We start from the raw sequence: 20,256 nt of genomic DNA, 5'->3' as shown, positions 1-20,256 counted from the left end.
AGTGCTGATCTAGGATCTGTCCATATAATATTATTCATTATGATCTAAAAACCAAAACTGATCCTAGATCAGCACTCCTACTCTGAGACATTGTGGATACGGGCCCCTGATATGGTTGTCTTATGATGAACACAGAGGTGGTGAACAGTAGGGGGTAAAGGCTCTCTGATTAACAATGAGACTGAACAAATACATTGACAAGAAGCAGTGTTGTCAAACATAACTAGTGACCTTAATTCATCATTAGGGTTAGACTGACATTCATAGCTAGGGTTAAACTAACATTCCTAGCTAGGTCTAGATGAACATTCTTAACTAAGGCTAGACTAACATTCCTAGCTAGGGTTAGATTAACATTCCTAGCTAGGGCTAGACTAACATTCATAGCTAGGGCTAGACTATCATTCCTAGCTAGGGCTAGACTAACAACCCAAAAGGCAGACTATTATGTGTCAGCCATCTACTATGGTGGGAAATGAAGACAGCAGCTGACAACTTATGATAAGGCTGAGGACTGCTGGCAGAGTTAGCGAGACAGAGGAAATGACTATTCACTAGTTAAAGGACCAGTTTAGAATATTTATTGAGGAAACAGAATGGATATGATAATGAGGATTCAGGAAGTCAATGAGAATGGAACGGATGAAGCAGAGGGTCGCAGATGAAGGATCCAGAGGGTTGACTCTGTAGAGTTTGGCTTGGAGTCTCAGGTAGATGTCACCGTCAGGCTGTGGTAGTTAGGCTGCTGTGGTGATGACAATCCCCCCCCAAGAGATCCTCGGAAGAACCTTAGAGATACTAGCTAGACGGATGCAAAACCTTGATCATGTTCGTAACATGCAGTGTCATTCAACGCAACATGCACTGCAGACCAAGAGGAGGATTGTTAGTTTGGTCAGGTTTAAGTAGGGTGGCAGTGGTGATTAAGGAGAGTGAGGACAAGGGTGGAGGCTAATTAGACATGAGTTACAGCTGATGCTTGTTGAGGAGCCGCATTCAAGGCAACTAGTTAAAGTGATGCAAACAGGCATGGAGACAGATTGGCAATTAGTAGCAGCTGTTGCTTATTGAGTTGCTAGGGAGCTGCGTTCAAGGCAACTAGTTAAAGTGTTCCTGTCCTTTCGCCTGAATTTGAGTTCATTCTTAACACCATATAAAGCAGGGGTTGTCAAACTAATTCCACGGAAAGCCGAGTGTCTGCAGGTTTTTGGTTTTCCTTTCAATTAAGACCGAGACAACAAGCTGAGGGGAGTTCCTTATTAATTAGTGACCTTAATTCATCAATGAAGTACAAGGGAGGAGCGAAAACCCACAGACACTCAGCCCTCCGTGGAATGGCTTTGACACGTGATAAAGAGCAATTATTATACCCTACAAGGTCCAGAGCCTGCTCGTTCTCTGTTCTACTTAATAATTACTTGCGAACATCTGGTGTCCCAGGTTGAAATCAGTCTCTGATTAAAGGGGAACAATGAAAAAATGCAGTAGAACAGACAATATTTGCATTTAAAACCATGCTGTGCTCCTCTATGGGCTAGGGCTAGACTAATATTCATAGCTAGGGCTAGACTAACATTCCTAGCTAGGGCTAGACTAACATTCCTAGCTAGGGTAAGACTAACATTCATAGCTAGGGCTAGACTACCATTCCTAGCTAGGGCTAGACTAACATTTATAGCTAGGGTTAGACTAACATTCATAGCTAGGGCTAGACTAACATTTATAGCTAGGGTTAGACTAACATTCATAGCTAGGGCTAGACTAACATTTATAGCTAGGGTTAGACTAACATTCATAGCTAGGGCTAGACTAACATTTATAGCTAGGGTTAGACTAACATTCATAGCTAGGGCTAGACTAACATTCATAGCTAGGGTTAGACTAACATAGCTAGGGTTAGACTATCATTCATATAACTGTAAACTCTCAGGCTGAGATTGTATTGCCAAAGAATTCAGAGTTCCTTCACATAATTCAAACTAGACCCAAAGAGGTTCAGGTTCACAGCCAACAGGTGTGTGTGTGTGTGTGTGTGTGTGTGTGTGTGTGTGTGTGTGTGTGTGTGTGTGTGTGTGTGTGTGTGTGTGTGTGTGTGTGTGTGCATACGTGTGCTCGCGTTGTAATGAAATTCCTGGCTATCCCCGTCCACAACACCCTAGCAAAACTAAAACCTACTTGAAGGTAACAGCACTCACTTTTGCCCCCAGTGGCTGATTTCCACGTAATCTCCTGACGTCCTCAGATGGATGGACGTTGAATACTGACTTGTACCGTGGGCTACCGGGCTGGGACAGATACCTACAGAAAGTTTTATTGGGGTTAAATGTAATGGTGTTATCTTTCATATTGGAACCCGACACCTTGATTCTGTATCTGTTATGTTGTTAGAGTAAAGTTTCCTATCAAAGTTAACTCTTATACTTCCTACTGAGATGCATTGTGATCATAACTCATTGCAATTGCCTGTTACACACACACACACACACACACACACACACACACACACACACACACACACACACACACACACTCCTGACGTATAGCCGAACACTCCTGTCTGGTGACGCAGTTGACACCGTCTGTCTCTGTCCTATTCAGACACAGTCGGTAAATTTACCATGGTAACTCTTCCTCTCTGTCCGTTGGTTTATAATGAGACTATACACCAGCCTAGCTCTCCAGTCTCCAGCAGAAACAGACCGGCCGTAGGGCAGTTCGGCAAATGCCAGATGGGCTGGTCCATTTTAAGCTGAGTGGGCCTGTCTAAATATTTTTTTCTTGAGCAAAATTATCATTATTTGGCTAATAATGCGGGGCCTTGAAGAAAATGGGCCAGTGTGGGGACCTCAAGGAAGAACCGGTGTTATAAATGCCCAGGCCGATTTTTGGTCCCAATCCGTCTCTGGTCTCCAGCCTATACTGTATTATATTATATTATATTATAGACATCTCTCCTGTCATTCTCTCTCCGCAGTCTCTATGGGTTTTTTCATTACTGGTACCTACTAAACGAGAATGCTAGAAATTAATGGAATGCCTTCTTATCCTATTAGAACCCAATGGCCTGTGGAAAGTATTGGGGGCACACACACACACACACACACACACACACACACACACACACACACACACACACACACACACACACACACACACACACCACTTCCCTCTGTCATCACAATGCGTCATTAGAAGTTTTATACATTTTTACATTTCTAGAAAAAAATCATGCCGGTGATTCATAAATGCAGCTATTTTTATACAACTGCATTTTTCTATGAGTCTCTTGTTGTAGCTGGAACCTGATGCACCTGAGGGAGGGATGTGTGTGTTAATGTGTGTGATGAACAACAATCAGCCAAGAGCAGAGAGCTCTTAATGGGATGACATGAATGAAACAGATATTGTGAAGTGGCAAACAGATATTGAAGAGGGCCAAGCGTGTCATGATGAATGTATTATTCGACAAATTAGACATTTTCACTCATCTTTGGTAAAAAAAAAAAAAAAAAAGTTTTAAAACATTGTTCCATTTCAACTGACACTGTATTTTTTGTGCACGTTATGGGGAATAGGGTGCATTATATAGGGAATAGGGTGTTATTTGGGGTGCTTCCTAGAATGCAATTCAGGCCCCTAATCTAGGTCAATATATAGTAGGAGGAAGATAGCCTTACTGTCATAGTCCGATTTACTACCTGTATGTCAGTTGGGATAGTGCCTTGAGTGCAGGTTGGGCCCTAGCCTGTCAGAGTTGTCTTCATGGGTCTGTTCACAGTGTAGGAGGAGGATACTAGAGGATAACCTTCCTGTCACAGCCTGTGATTTACTACCTATCTGTCTGAAGGGGGGCTCCAGTCTCTCACTCATTCAATTACCACTGTTTTATGACTCGCAGACCATCCACAGAGCACACATGCGCACACACACAGCATCCCCCAGAGTAAACACAGTAATCTCTGCTCAATCAAATACAGCCAGAGGGCCTCATCCAGATTGGATAACTCACAGTCCTGAAGATGCCATGCTGCCAGGCAGTCCCTACTCCCCACCTTTATTGGTTTGTTTGGGCTTTTACAGCAAATAGCTAATAACTGAGTCTGTCTGGTTTCTCTACCCGCTGCTGCCACAACACAACAATCCAAAATAATTGGTCTGTTTTTTTACACTCATTTTCTCCTGGCTGTCACTGAGGGAAAGAGCTGTTCGGTTGTTCATCGATAATCTGTTCATCAATATGTTTCCAAGCCCACGACCAATCATAGCATCATGTAATGTTCTACCGTCAATGTTGGAGATGAGGACAAAACAACAATCGTGATATTGATGATTTCTCAGACATTTTTTATTTATTTCCTGGCTGTCACTGTAGAAAGAGCTGTTTGTCTGTCCTTCGATAAACTCGACAAAACTTTCTACCGTTAGTCCAACTTTCTACCGTTAGTACAAACATCTCGTAGACCATCTATGTTGGCGATTAGAACAAAACAACAATTATCACTGTCTAGGCTTCTCCTTATTGGTTCAATGAATCTCAATCACATGCTGGTAATGATCATGACAATCTCATTCCACACCTTGCAATAACCCTGATGTAACGTTGGCGCGCTGAGACATCCTCCTCCGGGAGTCTCTGCAAACCTAAGAAGGATGCCAGCAATTGAACCTCGGTCGGTTGCCTGACTGCCTCTAATTTCAACCATTTGAAGCATATCTGTAATCGTTTCCTGCTGCATTACCTTCGGAGTGTGTGTGTCTCTCCAAGGATGAGGTGCTTCTGAAAGAACAGATACTCGTTATCGCTTATCTCCTCAAGCGCTGCCGCACCGACACCGGTCGGTGACGACGGTGGCAGGCCTGCATAGCCTACAGTACAGCCTTGAGTACCACTCTCTCTTCCATGTTTGTGTGGTTTTATTGAACGATAGGACAGCGAAAAGAAGACAATAAAGGTATGAGTGTGAGACAGAAGGGGACTGGGTAGAGTTTGAACCCATGCCAAATCAGGCCAATCAGCGTCCTGTCCAGGGGGTGTACTTATACATCAAATTGCCTCAAGTTACAACAAGAGATAAGCTCCTGCACTATGGGGCGTTCTGGCTCCTGCCCTATGGGCCGTTCTGGCTCCTGCCCTATGGGCCGTTCTGGCTCCTGCCCTATGGGCCGTTCTGGCTCCTGCCCTATGAGCTGTTCTCAAGCGAGGCTACTTACTTTACTTACTACAACTCAGGCTGCTACGTGTTGTTTTCATATTTCAGCTGAGAGTTCCCACTTAGCCACTTAGCAGGGGGGAGGAGAGGTCCCCAGATGTGAGAGCAATGGAGGGAGGGATGGTGGAGCTGGAGAACGACTAGGGGGGGGGGGTTGTTAGTAAGAGGGACCAGAATAAGCTGGCTGTTTGTTATGTTGGCCCCCCAGGGACCCTGAGGATAGACTACTAGGGACAGGACAGGCTGGACAGGCTCCATCTGGCTCCATGCTGAGTGGGTCAGAGAGATAACACACACACACACACACACACTCTTGACCAATCACTGGGGGATGACACATCCAGAAAAATGTTCCTCTCTCTAGGATCACATCCTTAAAGTGGGCTATGGGGTAATGTTTCTGTTTATATACATCTCAATATGGGATCAGCACTTTTCCTCGACCCATGAGACCTGAGATCAGGAAAATACTCCAGTTATAAGAGAACTAATAGTGTGTGAATGTATAAATGAGGCCTCTGACTGGACATCATATTGTACCACATAGTAGTTCATGAAAAATGGAATACCACAGGCTATCTGTTGCTTTTTGGGGTCATTTTTCATTTTGTGAAAGATTCGATCTCACTATTTTGATGACAAAATCCCCCATGGTCTGAGTAATTCCCCATGAAACAAACAAAACTACCAACATGTGAGCAGAGAAAGAGAGAGAAAGAGAACGAGAGAGCGAGAGAGAGAGTGTAGAGAGCAGAGTAGAGCAGATGGTGTCCCTCACCTAAGCTCTCCTCTCCACTTTTCCTGCCGCTGCTCGGATGGACAGACCTGCCTGTTGTGAGGAAAGAAGGATCAAATGATTACTTCATCAGCATTCCAAGCAGCAACTCATACGGACAGTTGATTCTCTCACTCCTCTCCCTGTACATGGCCCCGTCCACACTCAGGTTGTACAACTGACGTACAACACATTTGACACAACTGTTTTAATACAGCAGAGAGTTTGTCTGCACAATTTTATTTAAACAACAGTTGTCAAGAATCCGCACAATGGTTGTGTAATCGTTTTTGTGCAGTGAAGCTCTCCGTTGTCCCACAACAATACCAGTTGTAACACAACCGTTGTGTCAAATAACTTGTGCACCAGTTGTACAACCTGAGTGTATACAGGGCCCCTGATTAGCATTTGACCTGCTTTGTGTCTTATTTTTTATTTTCCCCACATCCATCCATCCACCCATCCTTCCTGACCACCCATCCACCCATCCTTCCACTAACTAGAAGCACAAGCATTTCGCTACACTCGCATTAACAGCTGCTAACCATGTGTATGTGACCAATAAAATCTGATTTGATTTGACCTATCCGTCTCCCCATCCACCCATCCATCGACCCATCCTTCCATCCACCCACCCATCCTTCCATCCACTCACCCATCCATCGATCCACCCACCCATCCACCCACCCATCCTTCCATCCATCCACCCACCCATCCTTCCATCCATCCACCCATCCTTCCTCCCATCCACTAACCATAAGCTCTAAGGATATAAGACTTCTTTGTAAATCAAAAACATGAGGCATATTTCTGCCTTTTTCTCAGCGATTGTTGATGTAGAAGATGTATTTAAAAACTTCCCATTTGTCTTTCCCTGTGGGAAGGGATTGAGGGAGGGGTGAGAGGATGGAAGGATGAGAGCATAGAGGGCAGATGTGGTTAGAGCGGTAGAGGAGAGATGGAGTTGCTTCAGGGGCCAAGGCTTATTTCTAAAATGCACTCTGTTTCTCTCACACACACACAACTGTATTGATTAACAATGTGTTGCTCAAAGAGAGCTACAAACAAAGTGACTCCCTGCAGACTCTCTACAAGAGCTTCTCTTTACTATGACCTTTGCTGTGCTGCCATGCAACCAATTCAATGGCATAGTTTAAAAACCTTTTCTTCCCAAATAGTAAATAAATACATGGGCTCACAAGTGGGATGGAATACAGTTTTCCACTAGCTGTCAGCTGTATTTGAATATTTTATTTTTATTTTTAATTGAACCTTTATTTAACTAGGCAAGTCAGTTAAAAACAAATTCTTATTTACAATGACGGTCTACCCCAGCCAAACCCGGACGACGCTGGGCCAATTGTACGCCGCCCTATGGGACGCCCAATCACAGCTGGATGTGATGCAGCCTGGCTAATAACAATGGATGGATAGGTTCTGAAAACAAGTTGAGCTATCAAGTGGAATAGAATAATCAAATTACACTAGCTGTGAACAAGTATATTTGAAGAATAGAGCAAAGCATGAGAGATTGTTTCATTATGTTTGTCCAGTAGGCTTAGAGTTAAGTCAATAGACTACGTAGTTACTGTGGATCAACTATCTCAGAGCATATGATCATCTCCTGTTTATGACAAATGATTATTATTTGATGTGGATTAGGTCCTATTAAACATTAGCCAACTGTCATTGTTAATTCAATCTAAAGATTGATAAAAGCCTCCAACTGAACCTATTTGCCACCCATTTTCCAGATCAAATAAACGTACAGTATAAACATACACACAGAGAGAGAGAGAGAGAGAGAGAGAGAGAGACACACACACACACACACACACACACACACACACACACACACACACACACACACACACACACACACACACACACACACACACACACACACACACACACAGTCTTGTAACAAATATATATTTGCTAATGCACCTGTTTTTTGGTTTAAGTGCCACGCGACAAGGCTCATTCCCAGCTTAAATATTTGCTCGTCATGTAGGTTTAACATCCGCATTGTTCTTCTAGCTCTCTGAGGTGCATTAAATAACATGTACGAGTAACCACCTCTCTTAGATTACGTCCCAAATGGAAACCATTGCGTCCCAAATGGCCAATAGGGCTCTGGTCAAAAGAAGTGCACTATGTAGGGAATAGGGTGCCGTTTGGGAAGCTGCCCTTTCGAGCTCTCTCATGGAGCGCAGCACAAAGCAGCACTCCAAAAACCAGCCCAAATACAACACCCCTCACTGTTTATATCCTCTCTTTCTTTGATAGATATGAACATGAAGGTTGTGTACGATAAAAAATATACTAATGCTAAATTTTTCATCATATTCATTTATGTTTTGTGTTTCTTTATATTGTTGTCTATATTCACCCTTTTGTGGATCAGTGGAGTAATTTAAGAGCAATCTTATGTTTCCTGTCTGTCCGGTATACTCATAACAGCAATGACATTTATATTGTGTGTTTTCCTTTAATCCTGTAACAGCAATGACACACAGCCTGGTATGTGACTGGTATCAACGTGAAACATGGTCAGTCGCTTTTTGCCAGGAAATACAATTATTTAGATGATGTACACCGTGTGTGTGTACCCCAGGAGGCTGCTGAGGGGAGGAAAGCTCATAATAATGGCTGGAATGGAGTCAATGGAATGGCATCAAACACATGGAAATCACAGGTTTAATGTATCGGATACCATTCCACCTATTCTGCTCCAGCCATTACCACAAGCCCGTCCTCCTCAATTAAGGTGCCACCAACCAAATCAATTTAGAGTTTTCCTTTTTTCAATATAAATGATTATAAAAATGTATTGCAACCAATAGAATGGTATATATATGGGGGATACAACCATCCCAGCTCTGCAGATTTTACTGCAAGGAGGCAGAATCATTAGATCTGTTCTGTCCATATGTAGCTTGTTTTTGGTGGCAGGTCCAGGAACGGATGAAGAATTGCAACATGTACCAGGAGTTAACTCTGGAGATAGGGTGATCTGAAAAGTCATAGTCAATCGATCAATAATATAATAATACTCTAAGCAGAAATGTTTTTCTTTCATTTATAATTTGTAGAAACTATGAGAATAGAAAGGTTCAGAACTTTTGTGAAACGGCACAGTTGGAAAAATATATGGCAAATAGAAATCAACTGGATGGTGTTCAGAGATAGATGGGAGGGGTTGAGTGGAGCTGAAGGGTGTGACTAAAGACAAACAAAATATAACTAATGTAAAATATACTGTGTCTGTAAAATGTGTATATAGTATGTATAAGCTGGAAGTAGAAGCCTAAGTGTTGTTGTTCATTAGTTTACTCCAATTACGGGAGGGGTGATAGGGTTAGGGGAAAATAATAAAGGAAAATATATATAAATAAATTATAATATATCTATATTTTTAACATAATATATACACTATATTTATACACTACCGGTCAAAGGTTTTAGAACACCTAATCATTCAGGGGTTTTTCTTTATCTTTTACTATTTTCTACATTGTAGAATAATAGTGAAGACATTAAAACTATGAAATAACACATGGAATCATGTAGTAACCAAAAAAGTGTTAAACAAATCAAAATATACTGCTCAAAAAAATACAGGGAACACTTAAACAACACAATGTAACTCCAAGTCAATCACACTTCTGTGAAATCAAATTGTCCACTTAGGAAGCAACACTGATTGACAATACATTTCACATGCTGTTGTGCAAATGGAATAGACAACAGGTGGAAATTATAGGCAATAAGCAAGACACCCCCAATAAAGGAGAGGTTCTGCAGGTAGAGACCACAGACCACTTCTCAGTTCCTATGCTTCCTGGCTGATGTTTTGGTCACTTTTGAATGCTGGCGGTGCTTTCACTCTAGTGGTAGCATGAGACTGAGTCTACAACCCACACAAGTGGCTCAGGTAGTGCAGCTCATCCAGGATGGCACATCAATGCGAGCTGTGGCAAGAAGGTTTGTTGTGTCTGTCAGCGTAGTGTCCAGAGCATGGAGGCGCTACCAGGAGACAGGCCAGTACATCAGGAGACGTGGAGGAGGCCGTAGGAGGGCAACAACCCAGCAGCAGGACCGCTACCTCCGCCTTTGTGCAAGGAGGAGCAGGAGAAGCACTGCCAGAGCCCTGCAAAATGACCTCCAGCAGGCCACAAATGTGCATGTGTCTGCTCAAACGGTCAGAAACAGACTCCATGAGGGTGGTATGAGGGCCCGACGTCCACAGGTGGGGGTTGTGCTTACAGCCCAACACCGTGCAGGACGTTTGGCATTTGCCAGAGAACACCAACATTGGCAAATTCGCCACTGGCGCCCTGTGCTCTTCACAGATGAAAGCAGGTTCACACTGAGCACGTGACAGACGTGACAGAGTCTGGAGACGCCGTGGAGAACGTTCTGCTGCCTGCAACATCCTCCAGCATGACCGGTTTGGCGGTGGGTCAGTCATGGTGTGGGGTGGCATTTCTTTGGGGTGCCGCACAGCCCTCCATGTGCTCGCCAGAGGTAGCCTGACTGCCATTAGGTACCGAGATGAGATCCTCAGACCCCTTGTGAGACCATATGCTGGTGCGGTTGGCCCTGGGTTCCTCCTAATGCAAGACAATGCTAGACCTCATGTGGCTGGAGTGTGTCAGCAGTTCCTGCAAGAGGAAGGCATTGATGCTATGGACTGGCTCGCCCGTTCCCCAGACCTGAATCCAATTGAGCACATCTGGGACATCATGTCTCGCTCCATCCACCAACGCCACTTTGCACCACAGACTGTCCAGGAGTTGGCGGATGCTTTAGTCCAGGTCTGGGAGGAGATCCCTCAGGAGACCATCCGCCACCTCATCAGGAGCATGCCCAGGCGTTGTAGGGAGGTCATACAGGCACGTGGAGGCCACACACGCTACTGAGCCTCATTTTGACTTGTTTTAAGGACATTACATCAAAGTTGGATCAGCCTGTAGTGTGGTTTTCCACTTTAATTTTGAGTGTGACTCCAAATCCAGACCTCCATGGGATGATAAATTGGATTTCCATTGATTATTTTTGTGTGATTTTGTTGTCAGCACATTCAACTATGTAAAGAAAAAAGTATTTAATAAGATTATTTCTTTCATTCAGATCTAGGATGTGTTGTTTAAGTGTTCCCTTTATTTTTTTGAGCAGTATATATTTTATATTTGAGATTCTTCAAATAGCCACCCTTTGCCTTGATGACAACTTTGCACACTCTTGGCCTTCTCTCAACCAGCCTCACATGGAATGCTTTTCCAACAGTCTTGAAGGAGTTCCCACATATGCTGAGCACTTGTTGGCTGCTTTTCCTTGACTCTACGGTCCGACTCATCCCAAACTATCTCAATTTGGTTGAGGTCGGGGGATTGTGGAGGCCAGGTCATCTGATGCAGCACTCCATCACTCTCCTTCTTGGTAAAATAGTCCTTACACAGCCTGGAGGTGTATTTTGGGTCATTGTCCTGTTGAAAAACAAATGATAGTCCCAATAAGCCCAAACCAGATGGGATGGTGTATCGCTGCAGAATGCTGTGGTAGCCACGCTGGTTAAGTGTGCCTTGAATTCTAAATAAATCACAGGCAGTGTCACCAGCAAAGCACCCCCACACCATCACAAGACTGTAACTACTACCAATTGGATCCCATGAAATTGGGGAGAAAAAAAGGGGTGAAAAATCCCCCAAAATATAAAAATATAAAAAATCCACCGGTCTAATGTCCATTGCTCGTGTTTCTTGGCCCAAGCAAGTCTCTTCTTCTTATTGGTGTCCTTTAGTAGTGGTTTCTTTGCAGTAATTCGATCACGAAGGCCTAATTCACACAGTCTCTTCTGAACAGTTGATGTTGAGATGTGTCTGTTACTTGAACTCTGTGAAGCATTTATTTGGGCTGCAATTTCTAAGGATGGTAACTCTAATGAATGTATCCTCTGCATTAGAGGTAACTCTGGGTCTTCCTTTCCTGTGGCGGTCCTCATGAGAGCCAGTTTCATCATAGCGCTTGATGGTTTTTGCGACTGCACTTGAAGAAACTTTCAAAGTTCTTTACATTTTCCGTATTGACGGACCTTCAAGTCTTAAAGTATTGATGAACTGTCGTTTCTCTTTGTTTATTTGAGCTGTTCTTGCCATAATATGGACTTGGTCTTTTATCAAATAGGGCTATCTTCTGTATACCCCCCTACCTTGTCACAACACAACTGATTGACTCAAACGCATTAAGAAGGAAAGAAATTCCACAAATGAACTTTTAAGAAGGCAAACCTGTTAATTGAAATGCATTCCAGGTGACTACCTCATGAAGCTGGTTGAGAGAATGCCAAGAGTGTGCAAAGCTGGCATTAAGGCAAAGGGAGACTACTTTGAAGAATCTCAAATATAAATATATTTGGATTTATTTAAAACTTTTTTGGTTACTACATGATTCCATATGTTATTTCATAGTTTTTATGTCTTCACTATTATTCTACAATGTAGAAAATAGTAAAAATAAAGATATACACTTGAATGAGTAGGTGTTCTAAAACTTTTGACCGGTAGTGTATATGGGGGATTGGAAATGATGGAGACAATTAAATCTATCTGCAATATTAAAGCTGATCCACCCCCTAAAAATAAATCATTAAAATAAAGTGCCACCAACCTCCTGTGGTCTCACATTCTCTCTCACCAACTCTCTCTCTCACTAACTCTCTCACTAACTCTCTCTCTCTGTCTCCCTCTCTCTCTCTCTCATACAGATACACACACACACAGCGTCACAGGTTGTCGAAGAGAGTGAGCGTAGAGCGTGAGAAAGAGAGAGAGCGTGAGACAGAGAGAGAGGGGAAACAACCCTTACAGAAAAAACATTTCGAATTTCACTTGATCACATGTGAAGTGTTCCAAAAACATATGTTTTCATGTTATCACATGGTCTTATGTAAAGTTTATATGATTATGTGACAACATGTAAACCAACGTGATAACATGGAACTATACGTATTAATACATGTGATCACATGTGAAGTGTTCCAAATTAACATTTTCACATGATTTCACATGTGAAATTTCATGTGAAATCGTGTGATTTTCCACATGTGAAATTATGTTTTTTCTGTAAGGGAACTTGATGAATACTATAACATGAAGGTTAAATGACGCTGAAATGCATTGGTTGGATGTTTTTCTATTCAACTCCATTCTCATTATCCCATGAGGGGGTGGCTAAATTAATATTGTCTTAACAACAGTACACACACACTCACACTCACACACACATACAGTACACTAGTTGCGGTCGGTGCCGTTTAAGATAAGGGAGGAGGATAATTGTTTTTATGAGCATGGCCTTATTTCCATTACAGCATATTGGATGACTGTCAGTAATATTCCATTCACCCACCTCAATGTAACATCGATAGGTTTAGGCTACTACAGTTTACATTTTCTCTATACCCATCACGAGGTTGCTACAACCTAGCCTATGCTTCTTTCACATGCATTGCTTGCTGTTTGGGGTTTTAGGCTGGGTTTCTGTACAGCACTTTGAGATATCAGCTGATGTACGAAGGGCTATATAAATAAATTTGATTTGATTTGATATGAATGAAAGTTTACGACGTAGGTGCACAGGTCGAGAGAAACATTTGAGTAATCAAAGTGACAGACAGTGACACATTCAATATCACCTTGCACACGCTTGCCTGCATCTAGCGTGTAATCATTAGCCCAACAGTTCCAAACGATAGTTTCTATTGGAGAAAATCAGGTATGTTTATCCCCGTTTCATTCCTTTTGCTTCCGTTTAAGAAACGTTTTCCAACCGAATTGGCGGAATGAATACACCCCTGATCACACGCAGACACAGTTCACTTTCATAGCAGCCACATACAAACAGCATGACAGCACGTTGTATAATTCCTTCTCGCATCTACGCACTCTCCTCCTCTCGCCTTTAGCTTGTGGACTTCAGTGCACAAAACATCAGCTGGTTGTGGCCAGGCGAAAAAAACTTTCCTAACCAAATCTTTATCATCATATTAGTCAACATAGCTATTGGAACTAACACATTAGTAAACTCACTACAATCATGCAGTACAGTGTAGTCAGCAAGCAGTTTAGCGGTTACACCAGCGGGCCCTGTTGGCAATAAATTAACAAAACCAAAAGCTTACCTTTACTTGGAAGAGTTCCAATGTTGGATAGCCATAGCCAGCTAGCTAACATAGCATCCCTTTCGGTTTGAGCCAGGTGTTTGAGTAGGCTAAACTAGCTAGCTATATTCTCTAGCTAAGTGAAAGTGAAAAAAATACAACGACATATAGCTAGCTCTCTCTCCTGCTTCTCATTCATTTTTAAATAAATACATTTCTTCAAAACTGTTGAACTATTGTCTTTCTCGCTCTTTGAGTCGACTACTCACCACATTTTATAAACTGCAGTGCTCATTAGCACTAGATTTATTCTCTGATCCTTTGCTTGGGTGGACAACATGTCAGTTCATGCTACAAGAGCTCTGATAGGTTGGAGGACATTCTTCGGAAGTTGTCATAATTACTGTGTAAGACGTAAATATATTTCGTATAGTTTTATCTTAAAAGGATAATTATTTTAATGTTTCACTATTTTCATTTTTATGAAATTCACTGAGGAGGATGGTCCTCCCCTTCCTCCTCTGAGGAGCCTCCACACACACACACACACACACACACACACACACACACACACACACACAGTCAGTGAGTAATAATGTTACAGTCATCATCACAAGGCGCTTATCTGTTTTAATCAGTGACATTTTAATCAGGTTGACCTTACAGTATATAAACCTTTTTTATGTGTGTGTGTGTGTGTGTGTGGTGTGTGCGTGCCGCTTGTGCGTGTACTGAGTACTGATTGGCATTGACGACACCCATAGGTGGACAGTGATGGCACGTAGTACAGTGAAGCACATGGGGGTCATTCATAAAGGTCTGTTGTAATTAACTCTGTTTCATTTCAATGTTCCTTTGTGGGACTGTCTGAGTGTCATCAGTCTCCTCATTCATAGGTGGAGAGAGATGGTGACACGGAATACAGTGAAGCACACTGGGGGAGTTGGGGTCGTTCCTAAAGGTCTGTTTTAATTAGCTGCATTGCATTTCAATGTCTGCGTGCCAAATGGTTTCCTATTCCCTATGGGACCTGGTCAAAAGTAGTGCAATTTGGGATGCGAACAATGTTCCTTTTTGGAAAAATAAATGTTCCTTTTTGAAAGAAAATGTCATTTTCGATGTAATTACTCTTAAGCCATTTGGTTGGTCGGTCATGACGACCTGAACCAACATTGGAGGATTTTACATTTTTTTTTGTTACACTTATTGAAAACCCACACTGGTATTTGAGCATAAAGACATTAAAACACATGATCTACGACCCAAATGGCACCCCATTTCATTTTTAGTACCCTACATTTGACCAGGGCCCATAGGGCCTCCAGGAACAATATTGGGTGCTGTTTGGGATGCAGCCATTATCGTTGGCTACAGAAGGTTTTGTTCTCGCTTTTAGAAAGGTCATACACTTATACAGTACCAACATTCCAATGTAATTTACGCTAAACGTAACACTCCATAAGCCATTAGACCGATCACAGCATGCACTTTCGCACTACGTGAGTTGTCAGGAGGGCTGGGATGTGTGTGTGTGTGTGTGTGTGTGTGTGTGTGTGTGTGTGTGTGTGTGTGTGTGTGTGTGTGTGTGTGTGTGTGTGTGTGTGTGTGTGTGTGTGTGTGTGTGTGTGTGTGTGTGTCGCTGTCAGAAAGGAAGGGGAACCATTTGTAATGCTAATGAGAAATAGTGATTTTGAACATGTAGCTGGTGCTTATAAAAGAAGATAAGAAGTTTTACATTTTTCTAAGTAAGTCATGTTTTTCACTTGAAGCGAGACAGAGACTTGTTTTCCTCTACCTTCTTGCTTGTATCCGACTATGGGGATACCTTGTACCTGTATGCCCCTATTGCGTCATTACGCATGCTTGACACTGTGTACCATGGGGCACTGAGGTTTATTACGAACACCAAAACCCTCACTCATCACTGTACCCTCTATATGACAGTGGCTGGCCTTCCTTAGCTCTTCAGGGAGACAGAGACTATGTCATTGGTATGTTTTTATTTATAAGGCCATACTGAGACAGCTCCCATTTTACCTGTGAATCTACATTGTCCAGCAGGCTAATGGCAATTATCTCCCACGCTCACAGGAACGTGTCTAAGGCCCGTACAGAGCTAGGTAAAAAAGCATTCCAGTAGCCCACTCTGCCCCCTCTACTTGGAACGAGCTACAAAAACATTTGAAAGTACAGGATCTCGTCTCCTCAAATTATTTTACAGCTAGGGTAAATTCTATTGTGGGAAAGGATTTAGCGGGATGTCAATGTTTTGACCCCTATTTGAACCCCTCCTCCCAAACCCTATGTGCCTGTTCAATGTGTAAACTGATGTTTTTCAACTGTAGTGCTTTGTGTTTTATGTTGTAAATGACGGAAACTTTGTGTTGCTTTTTTGGCCAGGTCTCTCTTGGAAAACATATGTTTAATCTCAATGAGCCTAACCTGGTAAAATAAAGGTAAAATAATCAATTATATATATATTTCTTTAATGTATTGTTCGGTTTGCTCTTTCTCAAAAACATGCACGCACACACACACACACACACACACACAATCAATATTTAACATTGCATTCACTGTTGACACATGCAAGAACTCTTAGTACAGTGCAAAAACAACAGAATTAGTCAGTCAGGTAAATGAAGACACATTTCAGTTGAATGGATTCAGTTGTGCAACTGACTAGGTATTCCCTTTCCCTTCCCTTCCCTTCCCTACTCCTATTCTCACGTTAGACAGCCACGCTTCACACTATTTGCCAACACCATGTGTCTGTGTGTGTGTAAATCTTGGTGGGGCAAAAAAAATGTATGCATGCCAGCAAAGCCACTACACAACACTAAACAATACATTAATTGCACTATAACGGTGACAAACAGTGCCCACAAGCTGTTAGGTCCTGCATAAAGCTCTGCCCAACATCAGAGCTTTCTTTTCAGCCACTGCTACACCTGACTATCAGCGAAACAGTTCATTCAGCCTCATTTAGTGCCTTTAAAAATACATAGCTGATATGGCTTACTTGCTTAAACAAATGTGGTTTCTACTGACAATTGGGATGTACAAACTATGGCATAATGGGACAACGAGCGGATAAGAGGTAATCCGTAATTTTGATTGACGTAGTCAATACAACTATTTGTTCAGCCCTTTTGAAATGTACAGTGACAGAATTCAGAACATGGGCCATTCGTACAGTATTCTCCCTGTACACCAAGTCAGAATCGTGGGACAAATAAAGGGGGCATATAAGTAGATAATGAAAGTTCTTACAATATTCGATGATGACATTTCTCGAAAACAGGCTATAGGCTAAATGTATGTGGACCCCATTCAAATGTGTGGATTCGGCTATTTCAGCCACACCCGTTGCTGATGGTGTATAAAATCGAGCACACAGCCTTGCAATCGCCATAGACAAACATTGTCAGTAGAATGGCCCGTACTGTAGAGCTCAGTGACTTTCAACATGGCACAGTCATGGGATGCCATCTTTCCAACAAGTCAGTTCGTCAAAATGTTGCCCTGTCAGAGCTGCCCCAGTCAACTGTAAGTGCTGTTATTGTGAAGTTGAAACGTCTTGGAGCAACAACGGCTCAGTCGTGAAGTGGTAGGCCACACAAGCTCACAGAACGGGACCACCAACTACTGAAGCGCGTATGGACTTAAAATAGTCTGTCCTCGGTTGCAACACTCACTACCGAGTTCCAAACTGCCTCTGAAAGCAACATCAGCACAATAACTGTTAGTCGGGAGCTTCATGAAATGGGTTTCCATGGCCGAGAACCACACACAAGCATAAGATCACCATGCGCAATTCCAAACGTTAGCTAGAGTGGTGTAAAGCTCACCGCCATTGGACTCTGGAGCTGTGGAAACGCGTTCTCTTGAGTGATGTATCCCGCTTCACCATCTGGCCGTCCGACGGATGAATCTGGGTTTGGCGGATGCCAGGAGAACGCTACCTGCCCCAATGCATAGTGCCAACTGTAAAGTTTGGTGGAGGAGGAATAATGGTCTGGGATGTTTTTCACAGTTCGGCTAGCACCCTTAATTCCAGTAAAGGGAAATCTTATAGCTACAGCATACAATGACATTCTAGACGATTCTGTGATTCTAACTTTGTGGCAACAGTTTGGGGAAGGCTCTTTCCTGTTTCAGCATGACAATGCCCCCGTGCACAAAGCGCAGTCCATACAGAAATGGTTTGACAAGACTGATGTGGAAGAACTTGATTGGCCTGCACAAAGCCCTGACTTCAACCCCATCGAATACCTTTGGAATGAATTGGAACGCCGACTGCGAGCCAGGCCTAATCGCCCAACATCAGTGCTTGACCTTACTAACGTTACTGTGGCTGAATGGAAGCAAATCCTCACAGCAATATTCCAACATCTAGTGGAAAGCCTTCCCAGAAGAGTGGAGGCTGTTATAGCAGCAAAGGGGGGACCAACTCCATATTAATGCCCATGATTTTGGAATGAGATGTTCGACAAGCAGGTGTCCACATACTTTTGGTCATATAGTTTATTTAGGGTAAAATCTATTGTGGGAAATGATTTAGCGGGATGTCAATGTTTTGACCCCTATTTGAACCCCTCCTCCCAAACCCTATGTGCATGTTCAATGTGTAAACGGATGTTTTTCAACTGTAGTGCTTTGTGTTTTATGTTGACGGAAATTTGTGTTGCTTTTTTGGCCAGGTCTCTCTTGGAAAACATATGTTTAATCTCAATGAGCCTAACCTGGTAAAATAAAGGTAAAATAAAAAATATATATATATATATATATATATATATATTCATTTTTTTCGCATTGACCTGCTTGCTTCTTCTTAACACACACACACACACACACACACACACACACACACACACACACACACACACACACACACACACACACACACACACACACACACACACACACACAATATCAATATTTAACATTGCATTCCCTGTTGACACATGCAAGAACTCTTAGTACAGTGCAGAAACAACAGAATTAGTCAGTCAGGTAAATGAAGACACATTTCAGTTGAATGCATTCAGTTGTGCAACTGACTAGGCATCCCCTTTCCCTTCCCTTCCCTTCCCTTCCCTACTCCTATTCTCACGTTAGACAGCCACGCTTCACACTATTTGCCAACACTGTGTGTGTGTGTATGTGTGTGTGTGTGTGTGATATGGTCACGCTTCATAGACCACTATAAGCCAAACATGGGCAGTGTTCACACAATTGTGTGTGTTGATTTATTACTGCGTGTTCAGTCAATTTAATCATCACAAAGTGCTACAGATCCTGCTCTATATCCGGATAGGTTTAGAGTTTATCACGCCAACCTTATCAACTATGTACAGCTGAAGTCAGAAGTTTACATACACCTTAGCCAAATACATCTAAACTCAGTTTTTCACAATTCCTGACATTTAATCCTAGTAAAAATTCCCCTATCTTAGGTCAGTTAGGATCACCACTTTATTTTAAGAATGTGAAATGTCAGAATAATAGTAGAGAGAATGATTTATTTCAGCTTTTATTTCTTTCATCACATTCCCAGTGGGTCAGAAGTTTACATACACCCAATTAGTATTTGGTAGCATTGCCTTCAAATTGTTTAACTTGGGTCAAACATTTTGGGTAGCCTTCCACAAGCTTCCCACAATAAGTTGGGTGAATTTTGGCCCATTCCTCCTGACAGAGCTGGTGCAACTTGAGTCAGGTTTGTAGGCCTCCTTGCTCGCACACATGTTTTCAGTTATGCCCACAAATTTTCTATAGGATTGAGGTCAGGGCTTTGTGATGGCCACTCCAATACCTTGACTTTGTTGTCCTTAAGCCATTTTGCCCACACCTATGGAAGTATGCTTGGGGTCATTGTCCATTTGGAAGACCCATTTGCGACCAAGCTTTAACTTCCTGACTGATGTCTTGAGATGTTGCTTCAATATATCCACATAGTCTTCCTTTCTTATGATGTCATCTATTTTGTGAAGTGCACCAGTCCCTCCTGCAGCAAAGCACCCCCACAACATGATGCTGCCACCCCTGTGCTTCGCACCAAAGTACGTTCATCTCTAGGAGGCAGAACGCGTCTCCTTCCTGAG

The 20,256-nt window shown here is 42.6% G+C and overlaps 1 pseudogene; it reads right to left on the bottom strand.

Moving 5' to 3' along the window:
- Positions 1-6,067: 6,067 nt before the first annotated feature.
- LOC106589846 (glyoxalase domain-containing protein 4-like) overlaps positions 6,068-20,256 on the bottom strand; it is a 28,438-nt pseudogene continuing 14,249 nt past the window's right edge.

The sequence above is a fragment of the Salmo salar genome, chromosome ssa02 (genome assembly GCF_905237065.1).
Source record: "Salmo salar chromosome ssa02, Ssal_v3.1, whole genome shotgun sequence".
In the NCBI taxonomy this organism is placed as follows: Eukaryota; Metazoa; Chordata; class Actinopteri; order Salmoniformes; family Salmonidae; genus Salmo; species Salmo salar.
This window is presented reverse-complemented; position numbering and strand designations above follow the sequence as displayed.